This window comes from Athene cunicularia (assembly GCF_003259725.1).
Source record: "Athene cunicularia isolate RWA chromosome 1 unlocalized genomic scaffold, athCun1 chr1_part2, whole genome shotgun sequence".
Taxonomy (NCBI): domain Eukaryota; kingdom Metazoa; phylum Chordata; class Aves; order Strigiformes; family Strigidae; genus Athene; species Athene cunicularia.
The window spans coordinates 20,435,784-20,455,731 of record NW_020799092.1 but is presented as its reverse complement, the minus strand read 5'-3'; positions in this window follow the sequence as shown (position 1 = coordinate 20,455,731).

Below are 19,948 nucleotides of genomic sequence, written 5' to 3'. Positions count from 1 at the left end.
TATAAGAGACAGGGCTCGGCGGGGGAGCGCGGCCTGCCGTGTCCCCGCGCACCGAGCCCTCTGTCCCGCCCGGCTGGGACGAGCACGTCTGTGCCACATCTGCCACCCCCGTTCCTCGGGCACAGACACCCGAGTCCCGCCCCAGCCCTCGCTGGTTTTTCGCACCAGCAGTTTCCCGATGTTGCCGTGAACAAATGAAAGGGACCACAGGCCCGCACACCAACGGCACAAGGTGATCAAGATGTTTTGAAACCGAGCAGAAACTGCCACGTAAGAATACCAGGCATCACTCGAGTTGGGAAGAAAAATTTCCAAATAATTAAAATAAGTCCAATAAAGCATTCTTGAAATTAACCCCCTAAGCATCACAAAGGCTTTAACAAGTAAGATTTGTACTAGGCTTTGGGTGCATTTCCTATGCACATTAAGATTTCTTGGGCAATATACTGACAATTTATGCCCAACTAATGTATTTTAATCTTTCGCTGCTAGGCTTTAGCGTTATTAGGAGTTGTCTGGCTAATATCCTAGGCAACAGACTGAGAATGTATACGCTTGTGCATTCTGGTTTTGAAGAAATGTTATATCCTTTTAAGTGTCAAATACCAGCTAAATTCTATCCCTTTAAGGATAAAAGCCTAGCAAATACATTTCCCTATCATGCCAACAGAGGCAGCCAAAATTCTTGAGCAGACAAGGCAAGTCATGTAAGAGATTTCCCCGTCCAAGCGAGCAAAGCCTGGCGAGCCTTCAACATAAACTTCCTACAGGAAAGGCACAAACGCAACTACAGGTAGGCTGGTTTGTCAAACAGGTTGGGGAAAACTACGACACCGCTGAAAATACCGAGAGGGGTTGCCTTCCAAATGAAGCCAACTACTGTCAGCAACTGCTTTCTCAGCATAGCCTTGGTGCTTCCACAAGACACACTATGCACAGTAAGTTTCTACAGAATTCCTAAGCACTGTTGTGTCCTGATAAAAAATAGCAGAGCTGAGGACAGAAGCAACCTGAACTAGAGCCACCGTCATGCTGCAAGTAAGAAGTTGAGGCCCATGCTGCCGGCAGCAGCTAGTCTTTGGGGAATCATCAAAAATTAGAGCATGCCTAGAGAGCAAAATCCCACGGACTTCGTGGCAATCCAGTTGTACATCTCGCAGTAGAGCCCTCTGGTGTCTTGAGCACTTCAGTGCAGTGGCTGTTCAAAATTCACATTTCCCTTTGGCAGGAGAATGAAGGCACCACCAGGCCTGAACCCCTCGGGATCCTATTTTTCTAACAAACTCCATTCACCTGACTCTGTCCCTACACTTTCACAAAGTGCCACAACTACTTGCACTGAGCACACATGTCAGCAAGTCAAATTCAGGGTAAGTCCAAGTTTAGGAGGTTTTCTAGTAAATGGTTTGTTGGGCTTCACAGAGACATCAATGGGCATCCAGGGAGGATGGAACAAGGGAACTAGGTGGTTTGTTCTCCAGCCTTTGTAGAAAACAGTACTTCAGAGGTTGACACCTTCTTGGGTGTTGCACCATTTTTAGGCTATTGCATTAACTATGCATTGAGGTGAACAGGATAAATGAGAAGCGCACAGTTGTCTCAGGTTGTGTGCAGGCTCAGGTATTCATATTGCTGACTCAGAACCAGTTTGTACTCCAAAAGAGGTTGTTTTTTTTAAAAAAAAAAAAATGGGAAAGCAAAATACTGGGCTTTACTAGAGATTTTGTAGTCACAACGAGATGTGCATCACCTCACACATGGCGGTTTGATTCCCCATCATGCTACCAGTTCGGAAGATGTTGCGACACTTGGGCACACCAAAGGCATGTCAGCAGCACCAGGCTGGTTTAAACGTTTGAAAGTGGCAGGGAATGCTTCTGACTCATTTCTTCAGAAGACTAATTACCTTCTCACTGAAAGGGCTGGAAGTTCAAAACTGTGCAGAGTGGCCCTTCTGGATCTCCAGTGATCTTTCAGCACCCGAAGGATCTCGCCTGCCCAGGTGTGGATACCCCGGCTGTCGCGTCCCAAAGCAAGCTTCAGTGTGATTTGGAAGAACATCTGAAAGTGCTCCTGAGACAGGGTGACTTCGTTCTTGAAAACGCCCTGGGAAAAGATGGGATCAAACAGTTCGGAGAAAAACACACCCCTGCAACATGTCCGGTGCCTTCATGGGATGAGCTCCAGAGACATAGACAATCCTCATCTTTAATCCAGAAAGGGCACCACACCTCTCCTGCCCTGGGCTGAAAAGGCAGGTGTCTGCAGCTGTACCCCACTCCACAAGCCTTACAGCCAGGGTCATTTGCCTATTAGACAAAAACATCCACTGAAGAAAACAAAGTCCCTTTATATGTCAAAGGCTGGGGGGAGGAGGAACAATTTTCAGCTTGTTGGAGGCATGGACATCAATTATCCTTACAGAAAATTCAGACAGGGACTGATTAAGTACCATTCCAGGATGATAAGTGCCAGCAAAAGCTCTGAAAGAAGGAAATTGAACCACATTTTAAAAAGGTGCTCAGGGCAAATTTAAGTGAATGGCAAGTTGGCATTTGTGTGGGGAGAGCAGTAAGTGCTGCAGTTCTTGCCTTCCCCACCCACTCAGCTGGCATCTTCTTGAGAGATACAGGGAAAAACATGACAGCGAACAGGCTGCTGGACAGAACAGGAATGTACCTACGATCAGACCACTCCATGCAATTTCTTTATTCAAAATTCAAGTAACAGCTCAGATCAAACGCAGCATTTGCAGGATCTCCCAGTGCTATCTCCGAATACTAGGAACAAGCAGTGAGCCTTATGAGGGCCTTGCTTGTATTGTTGGGGAAGTTGGGAGCGCTAATGTTTCTAATCACAGGGGTTAATTAAACAAGGCTGTAATCCTGTACCTGAAAAGCAGGTGTGAAATACAAGTCCCTGGCAGAGAAGCCTTTGGGGCTGCAGCCTGTGTACAGTCTGCTGCAAAGAAGATGCCCATCAAAGAAGGAACTAAGCTCTGGCGTCAGGTAGCATCATCCCTGCAGGGCCACTGGGTGACTGCTGCCAACTGTTTAGGCAACTAGGCTCAGGGGGATGATTCTGGTGTTGCTCCTCAAACACGTACAACTCCGAAAGGAGTGGGAATGAGTGATGCAATGAGGCCACTGGCTCGCTAGATGGAAGGGAGGCATAGTGGTGCCTCCAGCGCGGGTGGGAGAGAAGGACACACAGTGGCTGGATGCTACACTACCCATTTTTTCTTCAGTCAGCCCCATCCTACTGATTTCAGCATCTAGCTGCATTAGGACCCCTGGCAAGGACTCAGCAGGAGCTATTGCCCCACAGAGAGGCAAGGTTCAGCGGCTCAGCTTCTTCACTTTCAGACATTAAGGGAAAGGGCTACTCCTGAATTTCAGCTGACTATTGCTTAGCCAGGGGCAGCCACCTGGCAGTACTCCTCTGCTGTGCAAGAGCAGCAGCTCCTACTTCCCACTGAGCTGGAAACCCTTCCTGACTTTCTTCCTGCAGTCCCCATGGCCCCGTGTGCTGAGAGCAGAGGTCTGTTAGAGATGCATAGACTCATGCCTGGCATGGAGGGAGCAATTACTTGGGATTTCTCAGAAGCCACTAACTGGGGATGCTTAGAGAAACTGCCAGCCAAAGCCAAATCTCACCACATATAAAGCAGCTGTGGAGCCCAAGGTCATGGTACAGTTCGGAAGCTGCAAGCATAAATGATTTCAGAAAGAGATCCGACATATTCCTGGAGGCTAAGGCCACTGGTAACTTAAACACAATGATGCAAATGCAGTCTTCATCTCAGAGAGTTTCTCAACAACTGTATCCAAGAAATGGGGAGGTTATGCCAGGGGAAGGTGCCCTTCGTAATTGCTGAGTTCCTCATGGGTCTGTTGTTGGTGGCTGTGTGAGATGAGATACTGCACTGCAGAGACAGGACGAGAGCCCCCAGGACAGTCCTTTGGTTTAAGCCCTTACTCCCACATCAGCCAAGGGCACTACCACCAGTTTGGAGGTGCAGCTTAGATCAGAGGTCAGCACAGCCAACAGAGCAGTACTCACTGTCTTTACATGAACCTTTAAGGTTTTAATCTTATTTTCTTAAAATCATCCATGATGAAGTCTATACAACTTCCCTGCATGGTCTGAGTCTGAATAATCTTAGTGCTCAGAACAGCCTTCCTAGCATCTAATATAACCTTCTCTTTGCTAAAATGTAAAAAATATACTCCCAAACTTTGTTAGTAGACTGAACTGGAATCTCTGTCTTGTTTTATCTTAGGCAGTTCTGAAAGCATAGATAGAGCCAAGCAGAACACATATGCAGTTGGCCCCCAGCCAGGAGATGTAGATGCTACTCACAATTTGCTATACCACTCCAAAAAGTGTAACTGTTTGCATGCTTTATGTGCAGTAAGATTATACATACATACTATGTTTTGATCAGAACTAAAAGGAATAGCAAGCTTCCCAGAGGACAGAGACAAGGAAAGACTGTTCAGCCAGTGGTAATTTCCATTCCGACCCAAGACACAACAAACCTGCGTAAAGGATATATGCATGGGTATACGAGAAAACAGTGCAGAGGTGAAATCTAAAGTGACAAACCTGCTTGAGACCAGCAGTGGCTGTTGAGTTAGCCAGCCCTTTGCTTGGGAGGATGTCAAAAATGCACAAAAATGGTTTAAGTTACTCAATCATTTTAAGTAATTGCTTTTCTCTGTCTGTCTATCACTGATGAAATCCTCTTCATACTTGGTAGTTTGAGAATGCCAGTATTGTCTTCTCAAGCAGTGGAGTGCTCAGAGACTTGGCTGTTTGCAAGGGCTTAGCCCTGCAGTTAGGCAACCAGGCTTGCTGCATCCTGATGCTGCAAGGAGGCGACGAGCTGGGTCTGGTGCTCACTCGGACCATGCTGTGCCACACAGTGCATCTTCTTCTTCCTCAGGGGGTTATATTTATTAGTCCTTGTTCACAGTTCAAGAATCAATCCTGACTTAAAAAGAAAAACAGGGTGTTTTTTTGTGTGTTTTACATGTGATTCTTCATTGTACTTGGTCCCCACAGGGTCTTACATGTAATTTTAGGAGGTACTGTTTCTACAGGATGACCTTTCCCTCTGGTGAACATCTGAAGGGAAGGGTGGGAGATAGACTTGAGCTGTGTCCTACACTTTCCCCACTCATGCAGCTTTCTTTTAAAACAGAGGGGGGGGGGAAAAGAACTACAGAAGGTTATCTTAAAATCCATTCAACACCTCTGTCTCTCAGCAATACTTAGGACTTATATTTCTGCTATTAAAAAAGCCTATTCCCAGACAATGCTATTTGACTAAGGAAAGTCCCAGGTAAAGACTTTATCTATTTCCCCATCTAATGCTTTTTTTTTTTTTTGAGGGGGCATTTGCAAATGGACAAATGACTTTGCTATCCATGTAGATCTCTTCTGCACAGCAACCTCCCATCCCCACCATCATGGCTGAGGTCCTGCTCCCTGTGTCTCCTGTGGCCTCCCTCGCTCTGTAGAGCCCACTGGGTACCACACCGACTCGTGGGTGGGAGGGCAGCAAAATGAGGAGCCCCAGGCTGCAGGTGAGCTGGCAGCATCCAAGCATCTCGGCAGGGAACACCACCACCACCATCTTCCAACACAATTCCAGAAGGGACTTTGCACACAGGTTCCTAAACTCACTCTTCACTTAAGCAAGAAAGGATTTTTTTTTCCCCCTCCCCCCACAATAATTGAGGAAGGCATTAGTGAGCTGCCTACACATTTACTAAGTATAATTAAGATAAGAGACTAATACAATTCCCTGATATTAAGTAAGAACTTTGTAGGCAAACCACCAGGAAAGCACACAAAATAAGTTATTTTAATATGAAGGGGGGTTTTGTCCCAATAATTAATCCCTTAAAAATAAGGAAACAAAAACTAGATGTTGTGGTGTAAGATAACATTTAAGGAACTGAGCAGTGTTGTGCCATTCCCTTTGACTTATCACTTGCAACTTCTTTTGCATGTTTTCCTCACAGTTCCCTTCAAAAACTGATCAAAGTTGCTTTTATTTTTTTTAACATTACAGCATTCTGTTCATTCCTTAACTGACCAAAAGTATTGCTGAAATGCCCATAAATAAATTAGTAAAAAACCAAATGCTACTTGCCTCAAACCTAATAAGAACTCCAGAAAATCTCATATTGCTGTCAGCTCTTTTCCTTGCAGAGAGATATTACATCACTGCAGTCTACCAGGTTCAGCAACAAACTCTATCTTCATACATGGGACAGACAAAAGAGCATTCTTGCTTTTTTGCATTTTAAAAAAAGAAATTGAATTGTAAATATAGCAACGTATAATACAAACATTTTTTTTTTAAGATTAATAGTTTTTTTTAAGATTAAGAGTAGAGAGAACCGGGGGATGAGAACTGACATTTCCCAACTCCATTATGTGTTTCATCACCTGTTTCATCATCCCTTGGGGCCCTGACATGGCACAGCACAGTCCAGCACAGGTACCGTGGTGACTCGGAAGTGTCAGGCACAGCAATATGGGAAGGGAAAGGCCAGCTATCCGCTTTGGGGAATGCAGTTGCACAAGGTTATGATCAATTTAATAAAACTGAGGACTCACCCCACGAGGGCAGTGGGCTCCACACAGGAGCAAGCATCTCCTGCAAATCTGCTGCGACTTCTGAATTGAGTAACTGTGTTTTCAGGAATTGGAAAGTTATAGACCCCTGATTTTACACATGGCAAAGGTATGAGCAAATCATAAAATATCTGTAGGAAATCTCTCCCCCTAATCGACCCATAATCCCTATTTTCTCCACCTTCTCTCCCTCTTTCCCTCCCGCTGCTAGGAGTACACAAACTATTTATGGTCTGCACAGGGATTATGCTTTATCCACTTTATCCAGCCAGCAACCTACTGGAGTTTCATGTACTTTAAGAAATATGAGCTACCAAACTGCCCATTCCAATTTTTGTAATTTCAAGTATTTCTTGCATGTGCAGATGCCTAAAGGCTTGGGAAGCAAGCACCGCAGAAGCAGGGGGAAAGGCTGGGAACTGTTTCTGCTTCACATCACAAGCTCTCAAATGACCTGTATCTCATTTAGAAACCTGGCAAAACACCTTTCCAAAAAGCAACTTTTTCTCCTTTCAGAGTCCCCTGTTGGATATCTTGATATTCCTTGGTGCTGGGCATACACTGATGTCAGCTGCAAAGGGAAAATAACATTTCCAGTACTCAAGCAGGGGCTGGGACAGGCTCACACTGGACAGCTGCTGGATGCTGAAGGAGACTGTAAATACAGGACAGGAGTCCACCCCGGGCCTGGGAGGAGGTCTGAATTAAGCACACACACAATTTTATCCTGTAGTTACAAGAACTGTGGAAGGGAAAGGCTAAAGACACACGTAGGCTGTGCTCCTGTTCCCTGCGGGCAGGGCTTGTGTGCAGGAAAGTGCCCATGAGTAGCTGTTAATCGTATGCTGTGGCACAGCTAGGTGGGGCCCAGTTTGTAAACACTGATGGTTTACGCCCTATTAAAGTCTAATTTTAGGATTTTTTTTTTTTCAAATGAGTTTAAGGCAGTAAAATAAACTCTTAACAGACTCCCAATGTGCAAAGTCTATTACCCCCAAGTACAGGAGCTCTGTGGTATTGATGACCACCACCACCTTCATCTGGGTTCAGATCTTAATTTCAATTTAGTGTTAGGGAGCCCCTGTATTCTCACATCTCATCACATAGTTGCGGATGGTCTGGGAGGGATGGAGTTGTCACAGGTGGCCGTGCTGTGCTCCCAAACCCCCTTAGACTTGATGAGAGAGAGGGTGAGGAAGGACAGAACCCATTTCCTTGGGCCACTGGAGAAAGCACCTGCAGGAGAGGTGAAGATGCAGTGAGTCAGTGGAGAAAGGAGCTGCCAGGGCAGTTATCCCAGACACCAGTAAGGCTCCAGTCAAATCTCAGTGATGGCATTGCTCAAAAAAAAAAAAAAAAAAAAACAACTGGGAGGGGGAAGACACAGATACTTCCCTTTTGCTCCTACCTCTATGTAGCTGTTGAGGTGACCAAAGCAAAAAGCAATTGGGTTTTGGGAAAACCACATGGTCTGTATCCCTCAGCAGCCATGTGCTCTTGGGGAGATACCCCCCGCCAGGACATGGGTCTCTGGGGTGGGCACCGATCCAGGAGCCACAGGGGCAGACCCTGCACAGTTCTATGTGAGTGCAAAAAAGAGGGCTCATTTTAGTGACATGGCCAGGACACACCAGCCGGAGTCCTGCTGTGGGCCTCCAGGGACCTGGATGTTCTCCCTAGTCCCATCACTGCTGTGGTGCTCATGGACCTGAACAAATCACTTCATGTCTCTGTGCCTTTATTTTCCAACTGTAAAATGGAGATAATTATATTGACCTTCTTCATAAAATGCCTTGCAAATGCTAGACAACAGTTAAGTACTATCATGATTATTGCATAAAATAATCCATTATAGCCTCTGGAAGCTGGAGAAGAAATGAATGATGGCTGGAGTCCACATAAACACTGAGTTAGATCAATGCAGGCACTATTACAATGTTGATCTGGTCTCCTAGTGCGTGTTCCCACAAATCCACATGGGGATGAAAAATCCAAACATATCTCTTGGCTGACAACTGACTGAAGCTATGTTACAGGGAGGAAGAAAAAAATCTAACCCCATTGCACAAACCAAACTACATAGTTCCTGCTTTGATCACAGAAGGAAGAAAGTTTTTTTGGCTGAGTTTTCTGCATATGAAGAGAGTTGTTTTCAGTTTGTTTTGGGGGTTATTTTTGCAGATGAGTCATCTGAGTTTGATATGAAGAAGGCACCCTACCAGTGCATTTAAATGTTTAACACTCTGTCAAAGCGAGGCACACATCAGCTTTAAAAATTAAAAACTGTCTAGGAACAAAAGCACTGTCCCATTTGCTGACAATGGGAAAGAAAAATCCCAAAGTAACCTCCGTGCAAGCTCAAACATCTCCTGTACTCCATCTAGCAAAGAGGCAAACTGGAGAGTGAATTCAAGGTTTTTCTGGGAAAGCTTCAGAAGAAACCATCTTAATTCTATGCTGTGCTAAAAGCTAGCCCAAAGACCCTTGCTACTTGGTGGTTGAGAAACCATCTGCTTCCTGGTCTCCCTCTACACTCTGGTCATCACCAGTCAATGCTAATTAAAACCTTAGAGGAGCTACCTACAAAACCAAAATACCCTTACCGAACTCCAACAGAATTGTATTGGTTTTCCTGTACTGTCACAACCCGTGCATTTTTAACAAGGGTGTGCAACAGAGGTGCGTTACTCACTGGTGTGCAGAGAGCAGCTGTGTGCTGCAGGCTTGCCCTGGGTGGTGGGTACCAGCCTCTGCCATGGGAACCAGCATCTGCCATGAGTACCAGTGTCTGCCGTGGCCCTGAACCTCGCAGCTCCCATCCTAGCAGGCACAGACCTCCAGGGATGGTAGACTCTACTCTGCCTTTTCTAAAGTCCTACAGCAAAGAGGTTTATACGGATATTTTCTTCTAAAAAAAGAGACTCATGGAGAAGCTGGCTCCACAGCCTCTGCAGTAGCAGGATGCTATGCTCACTGCACAGCACTGCTGGCTCGGGCATCTGGATCAGCATCTAGGAGTTGGACTCCCTGGGGTCACCATCTGTACAATACATCTGTGGTAACCTCACCAAGAACAGCAAGGTCGGTATGGTACCTGTCTTGAAGGACAAGCTCATCAGGGTCCACGCGACATTTCATTTCAGGGAACACATGCGACTTGACACAGGCTGGTTCCTAAGTACCAAAGTGACTATTACAGTCCTTCCCAGGGCATTTCAGCTGCTGCGTATGGCTTTTCCAGAGCTGTAGAGCACAGCAGTTAACTAATCTCCTAATTACAAACAGAAGGCTTAATTTTAACGTGATACCTTCCTTTATTGTACACTGGGTCTTAAGCCTCATGGATGCATTTCTTGAGGAGACCTGTTGTTCCTGGTACATTGTCATCCTGCAAAAGAAAAATACCCCAATGACACACCAGCAGACAAAAAGACTATGTATCTCAGTGAGGCTTTTGTTTGCAATAACCCATCACCTTATACAAAAGAGCATATAGGCAAATCATCCCCCAGAACAATAAGGTGGGGGGGGATAAAAGTCCAGCATTCACATCTTCAATCGTAGCTCAAAATCTGAGGATCGGCCTGAGATTTTGTAAAAATTTCTTTTCCCCCTCAGGCCTCACATATTCCCCTCGGTCTCAGCTGCTGCTTTAAAAAGCCAATTCATCCAAAGGGGATGGGGGGGGAAACATGTGCAATATTGGACAGTTACAACCTGCCACGTTAAAAATATTGCTGTGCTTTGTCTGCATATAGCTGAGCATCTCTGCCCAGTGAAGGCGCTGAGTTCCTCAGGATGTATAGAACTCATTTATACAGTGAAATACTTCTGCCTTAGTCCAAGTTTCTTATTTGAAAAAGAGATGACATTTATTTAGTTGGTAAAATAATCCGGCAGCACATATTGTGCCCCTCTCACAGCTTCTGGAAGAAAGCCCAATGTACACATTCTTTACTGATATAAAAGCTTTTCTGCAGTCACTGGAAAAAATATTTGGAAAAGGTTTCAAAATACCCATTATCAGCAAGATGCATATGCCTGATTTCTGTTTGCATGGATCAGACTGTAGAAAGTCATGTAAAGGAACGGTAAAAAGGCCTTTAGTTACATGTTAGAAAACAAAGTGATTGCCACAAGATTTTAAAGTGGCTTTGCTAATCAGGTGGCTAATGTCAGTCTTTTCAGTTGCTTGACAACACCTAAACCAAGAAAGTTAGATCCAAAGGCACATAAAATAACCCATGCTTTGCACATCCACCCACAGGCACAGAAAACCTTCTGTTCCCTCGGGCGAGTCCCTGCCCCAGTCTCGTAATCCCCAGCTGTGCCGGGGAACCGGCTGCACCACAAATGGCACCAAGGAGCTGAGTTGGTGGGGAAAATAACATGGAGAAAGCAAAAGGGGAAGGGGGAGGGCATGAGCTCTGCTCTGTGATGCAATTCGGTGCTGGGACAGCCCAGCGCATGGACACAGCCAGCTCAGGAGAAGGGTGGAGAACCAGTGAAGGCACAAACTTGTGTTCTCAAAAACAACATTTGAAGCCATAGCCCCAGCACAGCTGCTTCTTGGAAAGCCACAGCCAAAGTGCAACTGCTTCTTACCAAGCCATTGTCTTAGTACAGCCACTTTTTTGCTTCTCCTGTGATTTTCCAGGGTCAGGGTAGTTCATTGTTGGAGGCTGCAAGAGAAGAGTGTTCAAGGGAAACATCACACGTGCATCAAACTTCATGGCTGTCCTCTTCATATCCGACCGTTACGTATGTGCAAGTGACCACGTTGCTGATATAAAAATACTCTCTCTGTAATCATTTAATCCCAGCTGTTCCCACAGCAGCAACTTTTTCATGAAGAGGTACCCCTGCCATACTGGCTTGAAGCATGAGACTATTTAATTGAATATCTGATTTCTGGCATTGGCTGAACTTGGATTCTTCTGAAGAAATCTTAAATATGCTCTTTAACATATGCTACTGGGCAGCAATATGTTGTGGAGGAAGATTTTATTTCAAAGATGACTAGGGCTCAACATGTTTTTGAGTAGATAGGATAAACAGTATAATTGAGCATCTATTTTTTCTATGCAAGTGCCTCAACCTGACATTTCCAAAATTTAAACACTCTAAGCACTGACCTTGGGGCATCTAGGAAGAGCTAAGTTTTTACAATTTTCTCAGCATCAAACATCTTTTGGCTGGCAACTCTAAAATTTAATGCACATGGAAACCTAGAGGCAAATAGTTTAACAAATTTGAAAAACTGAATAACCTCCCCCCAACCCTGATAATGCCACGGAATTGTTTCTATTTTTGTGAGGTGAACTGGAATATCTTTAAGTCTCATCCTTCATTAAGGCTTTGCCCCTCCTTGATTGTGTATTAAGGCAGAGAGTACTCAGTAAGTCTTTCTTCATCATCCACTGTTTGATATCTTCCTGCCCCAATTCTAGATTTCACAGACTCTGATTTTCCTTTTTTACCAAATACTACAACACATTTTGTCTGATATACAAATACATATATCCCATTTTTGTGTTATCTTTCTCACAAGAAAACCAAGATAAATGCCATATTCAAAGCAGTGCTGACTTTCCAAGTAGCATTAGGTTTCTCCCCCTGTACTGTGACCAAGGGATTTGTTTGCTTTTTGCTTTAACACGGCCGCATGCTGGGCTTCCACCACTGACATACCTGCGTTCCTCCCGGGAGGCTGCTGCTAATTCCATCACAGCTAGATGAGAGGGGAGTGAATATTGTTCCTGACAGGGTTATTACTTGGTACTTAGGATGCTGAAACATTTAGAAAAATTATTCCAATTTCAGTGTTTATTCATATGGTATGATATTACTGTTCACCTTTACTTACTTTGTTTCCACAAGCGACACCACACTCTGCCATTAATCCTGTGTGACAGGGCAGAGCAGCTCACGTTGATAGCATCTGTATGAAAGGAGGAACAGTTGATCAAACCACACATAAACTGACTCCAGGGCTGAAATTAAGAATAGTCCTTCCAATGAAATGATAAAGGTTTGAGCAGAGTTGACATTTTTATAATGTGTTGCTGATAAGACAAAAATCCCACAAAAGCTTCTCAGTTCAAGAGTATATGGAGGAATGCTGAAAGTTGTAATACACCACTCTTTTAGAGCATCCACATGAAGGATCCAGCTGCTCAGAGCCAAGATACTAAGGAAGAACTTTTTCTGCTTAAACACTTCTCACTTTAGCAAGTTCTGCCTCCAACTTAGATGGCAACCAGAGCAGGGCAAATAATAGATTTTCAGTTTGATGCCAGTTCTAAAAAAAAAAAAAAAAAAAAAAAAAAAACTTACAAACTGAACCCACAGGATTTTGAAATAAAGTTGTGGCGAATCAGAAGATCTTGAAAGGAATGGTTCAGCTGCTTTGAAGTTTGGATGCTCGTTCCACTCGCCTTTTGTGCATATGAACAATCTGACTAAACTGACATTTCAGTCTCCAAAGTGACATTTTCTTTCCAAGAAAACTTTTGGCCAACAAAATGTCATCTCCCTGTGTAGCAAGCAGATACAAAGAGAAAGCTCTCCAATTTGTATTCCTTTGAGTGGCTCCAACACATCCTCAAAAGTAAAAACAAGATGTGAAACCCAAACCCCATCACTTCAGTCAAAGTGAAGTAGGTATAGCCAGTGTAAAGTAATGAAGACAGCTTTATGCTTCAAGTAACTTTTGACTACTGGTATCCACTTACTAAGTTGAGGTGGGAAACCATCACGCTCCAGAAGGTAAATTCAATATAAAGCTGTTTAAAAATTAATTAATATAGATCCTCCCAGGGAAAAAGCTTCCTGTTGTGAAGTCCTCAGTGAAGAGGACTTATGCCAAGCTGCAGTATGCAGAACAACTCCTGTTGTGAACACCATCCTCACCCCATCCCATCTTTCTCATTGCACAGCACCCTGCACAGAGCTGGGAGTGCAGGGACAGGCGAGTAGTAATCAGCAAAGTCCCCAACAGAAGGAGCCCCCAAGACCCATGTAACTGTAGGGACTGTGTCCCTCCTGGCCAGATGTGGGCAGAGGTGACACACAGCCCCGGGCAGGCACACTGCTGCTCAGTGCACCCTGAATAACTCTTACACTGCTGCTGCGTTTCGCCAGTGACATGCACTGCAGCACCTGTCTCAAATGTAACAGGCCTGAAAGCAGCCAAGTGACTCTATTTAAAACTAAAGAGGAAAGTGCAAAGCTTTGAAGTCAGGAGGCGTATAATGAATTCAGCAAAACTTTGTATTTCAAAGCCGGTTCTATTTGCAGAAGCCATCTGCCCAGAGAAAAGCTCGAACATGCACCTCTGACAGGAGTCAAAAGAGTTGAGGGAAACAGATCTCACTGAGGATGTTTCACATCATCCGTTCCCACAATATCTGAAATGTCACTTTGTAGTGGTGCAGCTTCCATCCTTATATCAATTACAACATTTACATCCAGCTCCCCCGGGGTTGCTGGCATTTGAAGCGACTGTCCAGTCCAGTAGCTCCCAGCAATTTCTAATGAGATATGCCAATAAGACATCACTGCCTGTTCCTCCTAATGGTAACTATGAGCTCTCTGGAGCTTTCCCTAAGCCACTGTCTTATTTATCCCCTTATTGAGGATTATTGATCTTCCTCTCTCCCCTTGCCAATACTCAGCTTTTAAGCCACAATCCAGAGATGGCTCCATCCAGGAGGACAAGGGGTGGTGTAATGTGCAGCCCTTTCACAGGAAAGGAGCACAGCCTGTGAGCCAGGTTTTCATCATGGGCAGAAAATGTAAACCCACCCCTTGGGCAGAACCAGCAACAGAGACAGCTTCTCCCAGCACCATCTCCCCAGAGCATCCATCAGCCGAACTGGTTTTCAGCATGCAACTAGGGCTTACTTTTCTGCAGCAAGGCAAAAAAAAAAGACTTCGTGTAAAGCTCGGAACAAGTCTGTTTAAGAATTCCCTCTGATATCGCTAGTCTTTCATACAGCCCGTAAGAGCTATTAAAATTCTGTCTGATAACTGGCTTCCTGAGAGCATGAGAGCTAGGCAAGACCATGCCAGTCACAGACTCTACCAATATTTCTCCTGGCTTAAAACAGACCCGAAAATGAGCCTGGAAGTCATCTGTAAAACCAACCTGTGTCATAGACTTTGAAGATTAGTCTCTGCATCACAAGGTCATTCCCCTGGGAAAAAGGTGAAAACCATCACTGGAAGCTTATATCAGCCACGCGGGGCAGCTGGAGGGAGGTTGGCCCTGGCCACTGGCCCTAGCAGAGCCTGCAGCTGTGTGAATGCTGACTGCCCACGGGCAGCACTTCCCCAGGTCCCTCCCTAGATGCTGGTGTTTACAAGCCTGGTGGGATCATCACTGTCTTTGATAGCGGACAGGGACCCTAATGGAGGCAAAAGTTATCAAGGAGAAGAGGGAGGGTATAAGCAGGGAAAAAGGGGACAGAGAACATGACTGTGTAAGCCTTGTTTTATTAGAAATCAGCCTAAACCCAGTTTCCTCTTATTTCTGAGAACTTAATGTTCTTGTAACATTCACTGGATACAGCCCTTTGCAAACATATACAATTCCCACTACTAGAGTATTTAATCGCATCACAATCTTTAGTGCATTTTGCTTTAAGACATTCCTGCTAAATAGTTAGTTATTCATCTGTGCTGGTTTGATTAAGATGTAGTATCAGCCTTTGCTCACCTGCATTCACATTTATGCCTGTGGCATCAGGTGGAAAACCAGCCCCAGCACCCTGCTGCAGCATGTCACAGAGCCCTTCTAGGAAAGGCTCTGTAGCATGGGGAGGAAGGAAAACGCAGTATTTTTCCTTGATGGCCTTGAAACAGAAGCTTTTAGCTTCTGCAGTTTTGTCAGTCCAAGAGATTGACTGTTTTTCTGTGCCTGTAGCTGTGGGTGAGCATGGGGAAAGAGATCCTCCATGCTGTGATAACAACTCTGAGGCATGCTTCAGAGCCCCTGGGCCACACAGATGCGTGCAAAGGTCCAAGACACATTCCTAACCCTGCAGCAGCAATTAGGTTGCAAGCACTGGCACACAGTCCCACCGCTGATCTTACTGTGACTCCAGGAGAGGAAGAAAATCCGTGATTACACACAGCCCTTCTGACCTCAGCTGGGCTCTGTCTGCACAAGGCTCTCCTTGGGTAAGGTCCTCGTCAGTGCCTGCACACCTGGAGGACTGCATCTTCCAAGTCGACTTTCTGGTAGTCTTAGAATAGCCACTGTAAGGGAAAGAGCAGATGCTCTCAGTGACAAACCTGACAACAATAAAAATATAACAAACCCATTGGTATTCACAGGAAGAAATTCTAACTGGGTCCTTCCATTAATACTGCCTGAATTAGCACAACATCCCGACAGGATCGCAGACCCCACCTGAGCCACGTGGCACCTTCTCCAGCTGGTGTCTGCCAGGACAAACCCACACAGGTACAATCCCCTCTAAAGGGCTGAGGCTCAGGTGGTTCTCACTGCCACGCAGTCTCCACGTCTGCCCTGCTGGAGCAGCTCCCAGGAGCTGGTAGAAAACTTGCTCTGTTGCTACTGATATCTAGTGCTAACTGCAAACAAAAGAGGCTGCTTAACACGGTGTAATTCTGTCCCCTTTAACATCTATTTTTTAACAGTGCAGTTTCTTTCTTGTCATTTTAATTGGGGGGTGTGGGGTGTGCTAATTTTATTATCTGGACCCCTTCACTCAGCAGGGTACCTCCTTCCCACTTTCAGCACAGCTGCCGTCTTCAGAGGCACAGGGCAGCCAGAAGGAGTGAGGGATGCACACATCTATTCATCAGCACTGCTTTTCACGAAGGGTAAGCAAAAGATACAGCCAACACCAGTGGCTGTTCTTTTCCACCTTTTCTTTTTAAAATGGCAATCTCACACATGTTATGGGGTTATTCCAAACTGAGCATTTTTTGCTTTTTCCTTCTCAGATACAAACTGAATTGGCTGGCAGAGCAAGCTGCTGCATACGTTGTCATTGCTAGCAGTTAACACATTGCTAGGTTTTAATCCAGGCAGGCACTGGACACTACCTAGAAATAGATGCTTTTTGGTCTCCAAAGCTTATAGGGAAGGATGGGAGAGGGAACAGGACCACTAAAGCTGAAACAGTTTCTGAAGGTGGACAAGAATGGCAACCACTGGTTCAACACTCTGACCCCAGACCACAGCTGCAGGGGCAGTGGACACCCTCTCCCAGGGCAAAACTGCCTCACCATGAAGCCCAAAATGTTGGATTTAAAATCCAGAGCATTTGCTCCCAAAACTTTTTAAGCACATACACCAAGGAGTCAACCAAGCACAACAGCAGCTGCCAAATTATTTGCATTCCAGCAATATACAGCTGAAGTGCTAATACCTATCAGAGGTACCTACAGATCAGTTTTTTGAAACTAAGATAATTTCTTTGTTGTACAAAGAGGAAGAGAAGGTGGTCAGCAAGGACACACTTAGTCCAGGCTCTGCAGTGATAAGAGGGCTAGTGCAGGCTCTTAGTTCTTCCCTGCTTCAGGAAGTCTGAGAAAGCAGGAGCCAGGCTGTGCTTCAGCACAACCTGGCATTAGAACGGCACTCTTCTAAAAGCGCCTGCAATAAAATAGCATCTTCTTACTGAGATGTGCTCCCAGCAAGGATCGGGGTCATATCTGCTGATTTCATGACAGAAAATGAGCTTGTGACATATTACTTGTGCTATCATTGCAGAGTTAACTTGGCCAAGAGATAATTAATGGAAGATGTGTGGTTGAGTCCCCTGAGCTGCTCTGAAAGTCTCAGGCTGTAATTGGTACCACTGGCTCTTGTAAAACAAACTGTACTCCTGATCTAGCTTAAAAATCCAAACACAGCACTCCGAAAGAAACATTTTACTTTAGGAAGTGGCCTTCTGATAAAGTGATTTTAAACCTCAGTCTTCTGGGCAAGTTTCTGGCTTCCAGTGCTGTTACTCTCCTCAATGTTGTGCTATATACTCTCTGATTTCCCTGCCACGGCTCTGTGCTTTATGTAGCTGGTGGCTCTTGATGACGCATTTTGATGCATTCAGCACAACCACACACTAGCATGAACCAGAGATCACCATATTTCTGGCTGTGGAGCTAGAGTAAACATGGACCTGTGCCCAGACAGTGTTGGCGGTGGCTGGAAAACCAAGACTGAGAGTCTAACAAGAGAACTGGGAAAAAAAATCTGCTCCACTGAAAACACGGTGCTGGAGCAAACCTGTTGTCATTCAGTGTACTTTCAGGCAGCCCAGTTTTGGTGTCGGGAGCAGGCACCGCTCTTCCCGTTTCCCTGGCTCCTTCCCACTCTTCGCAGTCACTCGGGAGCCATTTTCCCATATCCTATTTATGTACATGTATCAGGCAGAGCTGATAAGGAAGGAGAGGAGGGTCTGATAGCTGAGCAGCTCTGCCACTGTCTCCCTGTGTGGCCCCATCATGCCATGGCTCTGTTTCTCCCCATAAAATGACTAATAGCACTTCCTTACCTCCCGGGAGCTCTGGAAGGACAAAACCAACGACACACACAAAATGCAAAGTTATTACAACCATCCGTCCAGAGAGACTGTCAGCTTCAGCACGTAGGCTGCTATCAGATGTGGTGCTGAGAGGATTCCCAGCGGCTGCCCTGTCGGATGGAGCACGCAGCACGCTCCTCTGGCCTAGCTGCCTCCAGACTTGGAGGGTTGAACCTCATACAAACCATCTTCTGCCTCAGAGAGAAAGTAAACTTCTTCCACTAGGTTTCTCTTTTTCTTCCAGGAGAAGGCAGCAAAGGAAACCTCTGCCACCTTGGGCATGCTTGGGGAAAGGGAGCAGGAATTTGCACCCTGCTCTGCAACATCTCCCTGAGAAGCCATACTGGGAGCCTCTGCTCCTCCCTCCTCCACAAAAGCAACAACTACTTGTGGAAAGATGCTGTCAAACCCTACACCACATCAGTTCTTGCCACAAGTGCTCCCTTGCCTCTAACCACCCTGGAAGGAAGCACAGTGTAAACAGCCTAATAAAATCTATTCCAGACGCCTGCTGTGGTGCATCAGGAGATTAACATATTAACTCTGAAAAGCCAACTAATTTTAAGGAGAACGCTGTACTTAAACTGAAAGAAGTTTTGCAGAGATCAGCAGTTCCTCTGATGCTAGGGAACCAGGGAAACCTGTTAACAGCCGACTCTGTGGATAATTGAGAAAATTATTCAACGCTGCTTTTAAAGGACCTTGGATTACAATGTTGCATGGGTTGGTAATACTTTGCTCCTAATCTTTTCAAATATACATTTGCAATGATTTGTTTATCACAGGCCTTGCAATCAGACAAACATGGGCTGTGCTCCTACTAGAGCTCCAGCTAAGCAGGGTAAGCCAAGTCAGGCGTTGCAATAAAGATTGTGGACAAATACATCTGGCTGATGCAGGAGGTTTGTTTTGTTGTTTGGGGTGGGGTTTTTTTTTGACTTAATGTATTACATACAATCAGGCATTGAAGTATTACTTGATGAAAAACAGGAGAATTCAACAGCTCAAATTATACAAGCTAAACCACAGGACCTGAGGTGGATACCAAGGCAGCCCACAGGGTAGGGAGAAGCAGAGGTGGGGATGCGAGTACAGGAGGGAGCTCAGCACGGTGGGGAAGGAGGGATAAACCTGCCGAAAGAAACGGGACTGACACTGCACTCGACATACACATCCCAGAGCCTGGCAGACTTCCCCTAAGAACCAGTTTCACGAGTAAAGCTCCATCAGTCAGACTGTCCTGCCACTGTGGCCAGCTGACGAGAGCAGCCTGCCTAAGGCCAGCCATGTCTTCTAGGCAAAGGGGAGGGAGAGACATGCGTTACACCTCTTACACCACAATTTATTTGTTTACATGGCTTCAGCTTAGTGAGTTCTACAGAAATCAGCAGTGACAATAAATACGCTTTCACAGCCAGCTGCTCCCATGTCTTCTTCACTTGGACAGATAAACAGACAGCGTATACTTATTTTTCACTATCAAGAAGCAGTCACAAACAAATGCCATGAAAAATCTGATCCTGAAACAGTATGTAGAGCAAAAATTAGCCCTGGAGCAATCAGATGTTTGGTCATGTGTTCCACTTTTTAATCCAGACACAGTATGCAGCAGGAAAGCTGGTGAAACTGGAGGGCTGGGAACTCCCTTGGTGGAGCAGGGACCCTGCTGCTGGGGGTCTGCAGTGGTTGCTTTGGAGCTGCTTCTCCATGCTCCAGGGCAGACAGCGTGGCTGGAG